Raw genomic sequence first — 11,547 nt, 5'->3', positions numbered from 1 at the left:
CTGCAACAGAAACAAAAATATGTTTGGCAGCGTTCTAGGTATGGTGTCACCTCCTACAACATCTTCAGCTGCATAATATGTACTTAACCTGACGCCACAATAGGAACGCCACAAAGGTGAGACGTGTGGGGGAAGATGCAGATGGCAGCCTCGGAGAAGAGTGAGGGGGCTGCAGAAGAAAATGGTTTCAGAGGGGCAACGATGCAAAATCCTATTCATTTTAAGGAGCATAAAGAAGCACACCTACAGCCATTTTCCTTGCATGGGGTCCTGCACTTTGGTCACAACCACCCCATGCAGCGCTACAGGCTTGGGGAAGAGTGGCTGGAAAGCTGCCTGGCGGAAAAGGACCTGGGGGTACTGGTTGACAGCTGGCTGAATATGAGCCAGCAGGGTGCCCAGTTTTGGGCCCCTCACTACAAGAAGGATGTTGCATTGCTGGAGCATGTCCAGAGGAGAGCAACCAAGCTGGTGAGGGGTCTGGAGCACAAGTCATACGAGGAGCGGCTGAGGGAACTGGGGTTGTTTAGTCTGGAGAAGAGGAGGCTGAGGGGAGACCTGATCGCCCTCTACAGCTACCTGAAAGGAGGCTTTAGGGAGGGGGGGGTCGGCCTCTTCTCCCTGGTAACAGATGATAGGACGAGGGGGAATGGTTTGAAGCTGCGCCAGGGCAGGTTTAGGTTAGATATTAGGAAAAACTTCTTCACTGAAAGGGTTGTCAGGCTCTGGAATGGGCTGCCCAGGGAGGTGGTAGAGTCCCCATCCTTGGAGGTATTTAAAAGAAGGATAGATGAGGTGCTTAGGGACAGGGTTTAGTGGTGGGATGGCAGGGTTAGGTTAACGGTTGGACTCTATGATCTCAAAGGTCTTTTCCAACCAAAGCGATTCTATGATTCTATGATATCTGCATCATTACAGGCTCAAATGGGAAAGTAACCCCAAAGCTTTGGGAGGGGAACACCGGGTGTTCGCTGCAAAAAAAAAAAAAAAAAAGACAGCGGTGAGGCTTCCTGAGAAGGCTCCTAGAGTTGCTCTTCGCTGGTCTGTCTTGGGAGCCTTTCAGCCAGTGCAGAGTCAACTGCACAACAAAAATCCTGATGAGTGGCAGATCCAAATTCCTCGTGCGCCTTCTTTGTTGTGAAGGGCATTGCTGGAAGAGCTTGTTGCTCATGGCCATTTTTTCCGCTGTGCATTCCGCCTATCTGGGCTAATTCAGGCACTTACAGAATGGGACGTCTGAAAGCCAAATTTTGTAGAGAACGTGGTACAACGTTCAAACTGACACTTTTAGCATCTGTCCTCTAGGCTAATGTGCGTGAAACGGCGTGCAGTGTAAGATCATTTAGGTTGCAAAGACAAGCACTTAAAACAAAAAATTCCTAATTCCAACCATAATCTTTATTCAAGCCCTGTATGTGCGTGCGTGTGAGATGGTATGTGATCCTACATTACAGACTATACAATCATGGGACCTCCGCCTCCTTCAGCGAGGAGGCCAGGCAACGCACACTTAAGAAACAGAGCTTTGAGCAATTATTTTCTTCCTTGATGCTCAATGGGTGGCAAAAGGACTTGCATTCTGCATGATAAACCTGATTTCTGAAGACGAAATTATGAATTTCCTCATGGGCCTTTCTGTAGTTCTCTGTTGTATTTCTATCCATAATAAGTACTCGTGCATTTATTTTCAGTAACAGCTTTGTGAAATGAAAGGCACTTAATCTTCCATTTACAAGGCCAAATGCATCCTCTTAATTTTGGCTGCGCCAACCAGAAATGCTTTGGATCTTATTTTTCAGGACATATACATTACATATAGCATTTGTAATTTGTAAGTGACATTTCTATTGGCTTCCTTTGCTATATAACGGGTACTCAGTATTGCTACAGGTAGACCATGAATCACAAGTCAAGCTGTCAAATAAAAGGAGGGAACAGGTAAGTGCTGGCAGTCCTTGAAAACCCAAGTTTTCTGATGTGAGCAGCATCGCACGGGATCACCGCATCTCCAGGGCAGCACTCAATTTCCTACGTGACCGGCTCTCTTCTCTTTGCCATGAACCTGCATCTTAGCACAAACATCCAATTTCTAACACAACCCAAGGAAAAATGCTGCCCTGTCCTGATTATTAAACTCCAATTCACGCGTAACTCATGTCTAGCCTGTGCCCTGAATAAGTCAAAGACATTACAGAAAAAATAAAGCACAACTCCATCACCAGAAATCTGCATCTGAGAACACACACACACACACGCGCGTGTGATTTCTGGCACTTGTTAATCTTTATGCATAATTGTCCTCAGTCTTGCTCTTGGGAACGTCTGAATGCTTGGTAACACTATCGCACCTGAAACACAAGGCGTCGGGCTACGGTAACACTAACCAGCATCAGCAGCGCTACCCTTCGTACGTGTACCCAGACACACCGGCACTGTAGAAATACAGAGAGCGCCTTGGACAAGACAGTTAGGGGAAAAAAAAAAAAACCACCCCTTACAGAAACAGAATAAGGAATCTGTATGGCAAGAGCTTCTATTTTTCTAAGAATTGCACAGGGCTTTAAGCTTGCATATGCCGACTGTGGGGTCCAATACAGAGGTGTGAATTTTTTTGATTCCTCTGATAATCCATTACTCATTGTGATATATGTAGAGTACATACATCAATGAAGACAGTATCCCCTGATTCATAGAATTGTTTAGGTTGGAAAAGCCCTTTAAGATCATCAAGTCCAGCCGTTCCTCTAACCCTGCCATCTCACCACTAAACCCTGCCCCTAAAGTTAGTTACCTCCACAGGAAGGGATCTTTTTGATCCACACGGAGGGAAAATTTTAAATTCCCATCATTAGGTATGGGACATACATCCTACGGAAGTCTCCCTAATTTAGACCTCTCCTTATTCATATGTTCGGTAGCAAAGCAAATCTCCTGAAGCGCCTCTCAGTATTTCTGAACTCACAAGCAAAAAAATCACCCGTGTGTAAGCACGGTAGGTAAGGCCAGTTTGTTGCCTGCCTTCCAAGCAAGCTCCTGGACTAAAGGATCATCTATTGACATCTCCTTAGGCCTTTCGGCAGCCAGTCTCATCTTAACCTCTTCTTCAGCGTTTTATCTTTGCCACACAGCAATATTTCCCCACACGCTGCCTTCTAGCCCCATTCCACCCTGGGTGTCCCTGTCCCACCAGGCTTTTGATGGATCCTGGGATTCTGTAGAAAATCAGACTGCTCAGTAGCAAGCCTCCTTAGGCTCACCCTTCCTCAACTCACACACCTTCCCTCTTCCTGGCGGCAGCACGCCTCAGAGTGCCGTGTAGCACAGCATACACGTGATTTCCAGGGAGGGCACCCAGGGACCCGCAGAGCGGCTGCGGCGCGCAGACGCGGCAACAAAAAGACAGGCGCACGCGAACCAAGGGCACGCTTCGCTTGCTGCGGTCGATAACAGCAGATGGGGTCATCAGTGACGGGCCTCAGTTCCAGTTGCCAGTGTCCATTCCCTGCCCCTGATTACAGGCTATCATTAACGCCAATTAGCGCGGATCGTTATTGCGGCGAGCCCCGGTCTCCATAGCAACCGAGCCTGTAATTCCGCACGCGGAAACCCAGGAGTTGGGCGAAACGCATCCTCGCGCACGCTGCTGGATTGACATCGGACGAGCTGAACGACGTTTGCAGGATTTCCAAGCTGAATTTCTGAAAGGACCCGTGTAAGAAATGCATTGCTAAATCAATACGCGGCACTCCTACAAAATTTGCAAATCTGCCTCTCGCAGCAAACACCGCCACTGTACAAAGCATAAACACAGCGTGAGGGACTGCGGTCCAGAAGCTGGAGAGGGAACAGACGCTTGCAGGGTATTTCTGGCTCATCTGCTGATTTTCTATTTTTCTTCAGGCACAACATATTGAAATTCTGTAAAACCGTGGAGAACGATACAGTCTCTGTGGTTTTGCCAAGCACTCCAACACCTTTAGCAGATAAACACATCTACAAAAGTAAGAAACAGTTATCTGACAGCAGATGTGTTATTATATTAATGCAGACAGATAAAAATGGAAAGTCAAGTTCCATGCACCTCCCACCAGGCAGATGAATTTTTTTTTAGCACAAACCTCCACTTCCCACCACCCTCTTTTCCCCCCCCCCCCTACTCTCCAGCAAGTAGGGGGAAGAAAGTGGGTTTTCCCCTCTGACCAACGCCACCCAGAACGTTACGGTACTTACTGTAACATATAGGCAGTGTAATAAACTGTCTACATTTCTTTTCTCCCTTTGCTTTGCCTACTTTCTCATAAACAGTCTGAGCTTCCGTGTAACTCTACTGTTTACAGTATCATAAACTCAATTGTTTCGCCGATACTGAATAACACCACAGACCTTTTTTTCCTGACAAAAACCATGCAAGCCCCGGAAACTTCCTGTACAATATCTACTGTTCTAAAATTTACTTGAAGTCTGGATTCTCTTGCCTTAAATATTACATAAATTATTTTATTTCTTTACCCACGGAAGCCTGTTTCTGTCTCTCCATCTCTTTGTACACATGCACAGACATACGTACATATACGAGGAAAAAAAAATGTCCATATATAGATATGAAAAAACCTTGATAAAATTCAGCGTTCAGGGAACAATAGTACTGCAACACGGCGAACAGGCCACGCTGCATTAAGCTGTGGTAGCCCAGAATAAGACGTAGACGATCCCGATCAAGGATCAGCCAAAATGTTCCTGTTATAATCTGGTCAGCTATGATACGGTATCATACGGCTCACTGATCAACAGATGAAGAAAACAAAAACAGCTGCCAGAAAATAAAGAATACAAAGCTGCCCCTCGTCCAGCAGCGTGCACCGGCAAACACTGCAGGATCTTGGCAGTCTCGAGTTTTCTGAAATAGCCTAGCTAAATCACCGCTTAAGCACGTGCCGTATAAACCCCCCCAACTCAATGAAATAAACCTAATGGTCATTTTAGATATGACAGTCTCTATAGTCATTGCATTTCTTTTAAACTGCTCTATTCCACCTCACTTGGGCATGTGGAGGATAGCAAAGCATCTCATACACAGGAACTGAATATAAAACTGCTTACGGGCGAGCTCCATCAAGTAAGGTCCATCTACAAAGAATTGTTAAAAAAATATTGATTATTTATTGTGGATGGGCAGCTTGTTAGGCACTACTCAAAATGCAAATGTTGTCACTACTGTCCCAAAACCCCGATGGCCTAAATTCAAGTCCCGAATTAAGGTTTTAGATTCTCATGAACAAAAACAATAACACAAGGCTGCTGTTAGATGACAAAGCCATGAGAATGGATACAACTCAATCACAGTAAGGAATCAGTAAAGTCTTGTTAGAAAAAAGGCAGAAAAAAAAAAGACCATAACTGAGATGCAAAGCAGCTTGAGAAGGATAAAGCAAAAAAAAAAACCCAAAACCCCGGTCCAGTTATCTTGAAGACACTTAACATCATTGGTGCCCCATGCATTCTGCGGCCAGAGGATTTGTTGTTAAATTCATCTGGTTTTGAAAGAACCAAGGCTTTCAAGTCATTTTTAACCCTCCTGGCTGAAAAAATAACCTTGTAGGTATGAAACCAGAGTAAGCAACACAGCAGTGTGACCCCAAGCCAACAGATCACCTGAAACATTATTAGGGAGGTTTAGTTCCCTATTTGCCAATAACTTGTTAAGCTTTGAAAGGTAAAGCGTGGCACTTCATAAAACTGGAAAGTATAAATACTTTGCCGCCATGATTTTCAACACAAGCATCCCAAACCCTGACCGTTTCCCATGTAATCCTTAGATTCATTCTAACATAGTCCACACAAAACTGCTTTATCAAGAACAGAGTCGTTTCTATGTTAAGAAGGTAATTCTGTATGTGGAACGAGTGACGTGGTAGATTATCTATATTTAAAATATTAAGCTTCCTTTGGCATTGTTTTCCAGAATACATTTTCATCTTTTACAACACGGTAACCTACTACTTTTAATCAGCAGCTGGATGGCATTCTCCTAAAATGACAACTTTCTACTCTTCTACCCACATTTCAGGAACATTTTGGCAAACTTCTTCACTAGTTACTCAGACCACAAAGGACATTAAAATGTGTTAGGTTTGGCCCCAGCCCTCGCTGTTGTACGAATTAATCCAAGTGACACTACCTTCCTAAGATACCTTTCTTGAATTTGACATTCAACGAGGGAATAACCCCAAAGCTTTTTGCCTTCCTGTCGTGTTCAGAACTGTGATGCAACGAGTGTCCTGCGTGGCCAATGGGGCTAGTAAAAGCCTCACGGTGGCAGCTCTCATGATGTAGACTGTTTCACTGATGAAATCTTGGCTTTGTTTGCTCTTTGCCAGCTTTCTTGACAGGGCGTGCATTGCCTGATACTGACAGTGTGTCCTGGGACTCTGTGATCTCTTCTTGCTTCTACTGAAGTAGTATTTTTGCAGAGTATACAAGCCGTAGGTAGTAGCCATCTGGTCTACTACGCTATCTGAACACATGTTTTCCTAGAGATGTCATCTCAACTGGAACTGTAACAGGTGATACGGAAGATGTTGTCATCAAGTGATTCACTAATGTCATAGAAGAGCCCAATCCAAGGGTTCCCTTTTGACTACGTAAGCAAAGTTGAGTCCAGGGACAGGAAGCATTAAAATTGCAGACTCATTTGGTTGGAAAAGACCTTTAAGATCATCGAATCCAACCATACCTGTCCACTACTAAACCATGTCCCTAAGCACCTCATCCACCTGTCTTTTAAATACCTCCAGAGGGGTGGGGACTCAACCACTTCCCTGGGCAGCCTGTTCCAGTGCCCGACAACCCTTTCTGTGAAGAATTTTTTCCCGATATCCAATCCAAACGTCCCCTGGCACAACTTGAGGCCATTTCCTCTCATCGTATCGCCTGTTCCCTGGGAGCAGAGCCCGACCCCCCCCGGCTCCCCCCTCCTCTCAGGCAGTTGTAGGGAGCGATGAGGGCTCCCCTCAGCCTCCTCTGCTCCAGGCTGAACACCCCCAGGCCCCCCAGCCGCTCCCCAGCAGCCTGGGGCTCCAGACACCTCACCAGCTTCATTACTAGAAAACAGTGGTCTTCATTATTAGAAACATAAAAGCACAGTAGTGCTACAAATATAAATAACAATAATGGACAAGAATTTGAGAAGGAACTGTTGCAAAAGCATCAATTATCCGTTTATATGAAATAAACTGCTTAATTCAGCAGACACCTACGCACATTTATAAAGAGATTCCAGGGTGAAAGAAAAGGGTAAGGTGATTCCTTAAGCAGGTGAGATTTGGTGAGCTGTCCCCCTGGACCAGCAGGCTGTTAAGGAGGCACTGCACCACCTCCGGAGAGTTGCTGTGGCAGCTTTCCTCCCTTTGGTGCCCTTCAAGCCAAAGGGTATAGCTGCAGCTCAGCTTTTGTGCAGAGGTTACCGAATACACTGGTGGTGATGGTCTGCTGGAGACATAAGTAGATAGCCTTCATGTCCTCATACCAACATAATGCGCATGAATTATATTAAGTCAAAAGTTAACACTTTCTTTGGACTGTGCTCTGCTTTGAATGAGGAGTCAACTATATGATCTCCAGAGGTCCCTTGCAACCTCAATTTTCTGTGAAAATAAATCCAATTAACATATTACACTGTAGAATATTAACGCGGAGTATCCTATGTGTAATTAACAATTAAATGTATGCTGACAACCTGCTAAATGAATCCCTCTCATTTTACACAAAGGAGTAGCTATCATTTATCACCGGTACCTTCCTAGCTGTTACATAAAAGCTCACAAAAGCATAGCAATGTCCTCCTGTCCTTCAAAACAATGCCGTTCTCCTTACAAATCTCTACTAAGTAATCACTGACCAGAAAAAAAGCAGTGGAGCAACCTCTACAGGACGTCCTATAGAGCTTAAGCTGTTCCATTCCCCATAGACAGCTGTTCATGGCGGGGAGCTCGCTACTCTCATGTCATGGACCCAACAGAAGACTGAAATACCCAATTCTGCAAAAACTCTGATGGATGAAGAGCCATCAGAGAAAGCCATCTTGAAAGAGTCTCAAGAACAAGACAGTTGGAGCACAGAGCTCTCGTGAAGTACAACAATGGAGAAGTCGGCTTACTTCTAATTGACCCAGCACCCAATCGAGAAGAAAATGAATTCTTGCAGCTTTACCAGATCTATTAAACTGTATTTCTACAGAAGCCTGCTGTAACAAGATTCTTAAAACGCATTAGTAAATTATAATTAGGGATGTCTTATCCCTTTTACATGCTTACAAATTAAAATCTAAGTCAAAGAAAAGCGTGCATTGACTTAGAAGGCTTTGGAGATCTCCCCATAATTTTCACTGATGCTAACAGGAATTGTGTTTGTAAAGGCCAAATGAGAAGCTGATGTTTTACCAAGGAGGAAACTTCCTGAATTTTCATTTAGAAGGGCTTCCACAGAGCCAGGTGTGAGGACAAAAACCACTCGTAACAATGCAAACTTACTGCTGCGGATGGTTTTACACTAAACTGTTATTTCTACCGAGGAATTTCTCTGAAGAATTCTTCTGAGCCATCACAGGTGAAGAGAAGGGTTATCTAAATGCAGAACAAAATGTTTCTGCTTGAGCAAAGGCATCGTGCGAATCCACACAAGAACACAAATAACGTGTGTGGGAAAGCCTCGGTGAACATTGTTCTGTATACCAGGAGAGCAGGTAGAAGAAAGACTGTTCAATCTAAGCAGCAAAAAAGTGAGAAGATAGCTCTATTTCACGGTCATTAATGACACAGGAGCTCATAAGGATGAATTAAAGCCAATCCCAAAGCAGCTAGGTCAAGTACTGACAGCGCCTAGCCATATATCACTCACCTGGATTAAAGAATCTGCCCAAAATAGTCGGCTTATAGTAAATGTTTCTTCACACACATACACATTACCTAAGCCTATTTAGCTTAAACATTAATGCAGGTACGCCTACACCCACTTCATGACCTCAGCGTTAGTGTCTCGTGGCTTAATTCTTCCGTACAAAAAGAGCAAGACTTAAGAGTTTTGCAAATTAAATTAAATCCATCATTTTTACCATGACAACAGTTTTCCCTAACCGCAACAGTCTACGTGGCCCAGCACCGTCACAGCTAATTAGGCTCTAGCAACAGTGTCAATGCTCTGTTTCTCCAGGATTTCTATGTATTTCTGTGCTGCGACTGTATGCAAGCTGTTTTAATTTTGTCTTTAAGTCAATAACGAAACATAAAATAAATAATCTCAGACACACAAACACAATTTTGAGAACAGTAAACAGAATTAAAAACTAAATGCATGCCTCTTCAGGCTACATATATTCTTCTTACCTTACACTTTTTGAAAGAACCACCCAGAGCCTTAAAACACTTAAAAAAATAATCTTTCTAGACATCTCTCGTACTCTCCATACATATAAAAGTAGTCCAAGTGAATTTGGTATTGTATCTATAACAAGAAGTGTGAGAGCATTTTGGTTAATTCATTTAAACCCCCTAATTTACAGGAATATTTTGTAGCAGCCAGCATCAGGATACTGAGGTATCAATCACATGGAGGTGGAGAAGAGACTGTGGGAGGCTCAAAATAAATTTCCGTATCTGGCAACAAAATTTGCTGCTGGGCCTGGGGCTCTTCCCTCAGTAGCCAACAGCTCTAGAAACTCCCACACCGACAACTTACTGTGGTGGAAATGGAGAGCCCTTGGTCAGATACCTTTAGACCTCGCCCGAACATTTACTCTGAATTGTGCTCACATCATTTATGATATTTAACAAAAATTAACCACATTAATTCCCCAATAACAAGGATGGCTAAATAATTCTTTGCAATAAGCGATCTATTGTGTTGGCTTGGGTTTGTTTGGGGTTTGTTTTGGTTTTGTTTTGTTTTTTTTTTTTTACGGAGGCTTTGCTCAGTTTATGCCTGCTACAAGGATAAATATACTCTGTATGAAAGCTGGTGGTGGGAAACTAGATGAGAGGAGCTGGGAGCGCAGTAACTCTAGGGCCACTGCTGTTCTCAGTACTACTGAAGTGCTTCTTTGCTGTTAAAATAAAGGATTTCTTTCCAGTAATCTTTACCATTATCACACGTCAGCCAGATATTAAAGGTCTCTTAGCAAATCTCTATTTTGCAAGGAAGCAAGTTAGCAGACTGACAACTCTTCTGTGAATGCACACGTCCTCGTCGGGAACGTCAGCCAAAAGCCCAAACTCTGCAGGGCAGGGTCTCTGTACTTCTCAGAAACCGACCCAGGACATGCCACTGCCTGCAAGTCGCCACGGGCCCAGCTGAATGGGGGCTGTGTGTTTGGGAGGTCTCTTGGACTGCAACCGAAGGGCTTGAAAACAAAAGGAGTTTTCAGTGGGTACCAAACAACTGCGACGCTGGAAGTGCTCGATTCACACTCGACCACGATCCATTTTACCGGGGGCACTTCTCTTAACGCAACATTCACAGTTTTCCCAGCACCAAGACTTTATGAGATGCAGTTATGGCAAATTAATATTTTTAATCTGAGAGTTTTCGCTGCTTGTTAAAGGCACCAGCAGCCCTACAAACTGACAACTCGATATCCAAAACGCAGACAGAAATAAGCGCTTCTGAGAACTGAACGCGAAATAATTGGCTCCCTCTCCTGCTCTGCAAACCTGTCTCAAGTCTGACACTTCCAACAAAGCCAGAAAGGCAACCCGAGCTATGAGGCTTTTGGTGCCTGGGGACAGGTGAAGTGTTAGTGCTTGGGATGGGTATTCGGATTCAGATCACCAAATCACTTCACGTAGAAACTTGGGAGCTTTTTAAATAACTTCCAGTGGCTCCATAGCCAAACCATCTCTCTGTGGTTATAAAAAATTCCCACTGAAACTTTTTCAGGTAGAAAAACGGCTTGTCAATACAATGTTCTTAATGAGCCATCTTAGCATTGATGACAAAAATATTTCCTATGCACTGAAAAAGCTGGCCTTGCTTATAGATGGGGAGGGAAAAAAAGAAGAAAAAAAAAAAAAAAAGGTGGGGGGAAGAATCAGACAAAAAATATCTTCCACCCCTGCTGAAACATTTCTGCAGAGGTAACTATCATTTTCAACAACAGCAATCAGTGCCAGTCAGGACTCAAAATTAATGAGGAACCTAGGGATGGGGAAAAAGAAAACAAAATCCCCAAGCCAAAGCTGTATTTGGATACTCATCTCCAGAACTACCCAGCGCTCCTCAGGGCAGTCTTCACTGGGGCATCAGCAGCCACACAACCTGTGAGTCTGTTTATCTGCAGGTTGCTTAATGTGCTCCAAGTTAGCCGGTCTGGTACCACTTGTTTTGTTTTACCTTCATTTGCCTCAGGATATCTCTATAACTAAGCCTGAACACTCTTCCCACGCTTTTCCACAGAATTACCGTGCAAGAAAAACATGCGTGGTGGGCAATGATGGGTTTGGCTCCAATAACTTTGAAAAATAATTCAAAATGCACGTGTCATAATAAGAACTTCCA

The sequence above is a fragment of the Egretta garzetta genome, unplaced genomic scaffold (assembly GCF_000687185.1).
Source record: "Egretta garzetta isolate BGI_Z169 unplaced genomic scaffold, ASM68718v1 scaffold622, whole genome shotgun sequence".
NCBI lineage: Eukaryota > Metazoa > Chordata > Aves > Pelecaniformes > Ardeidae > Egretta > Egretta garzetta.
This window is presented reverse-complemented; position numbering follows the sequence as displayed.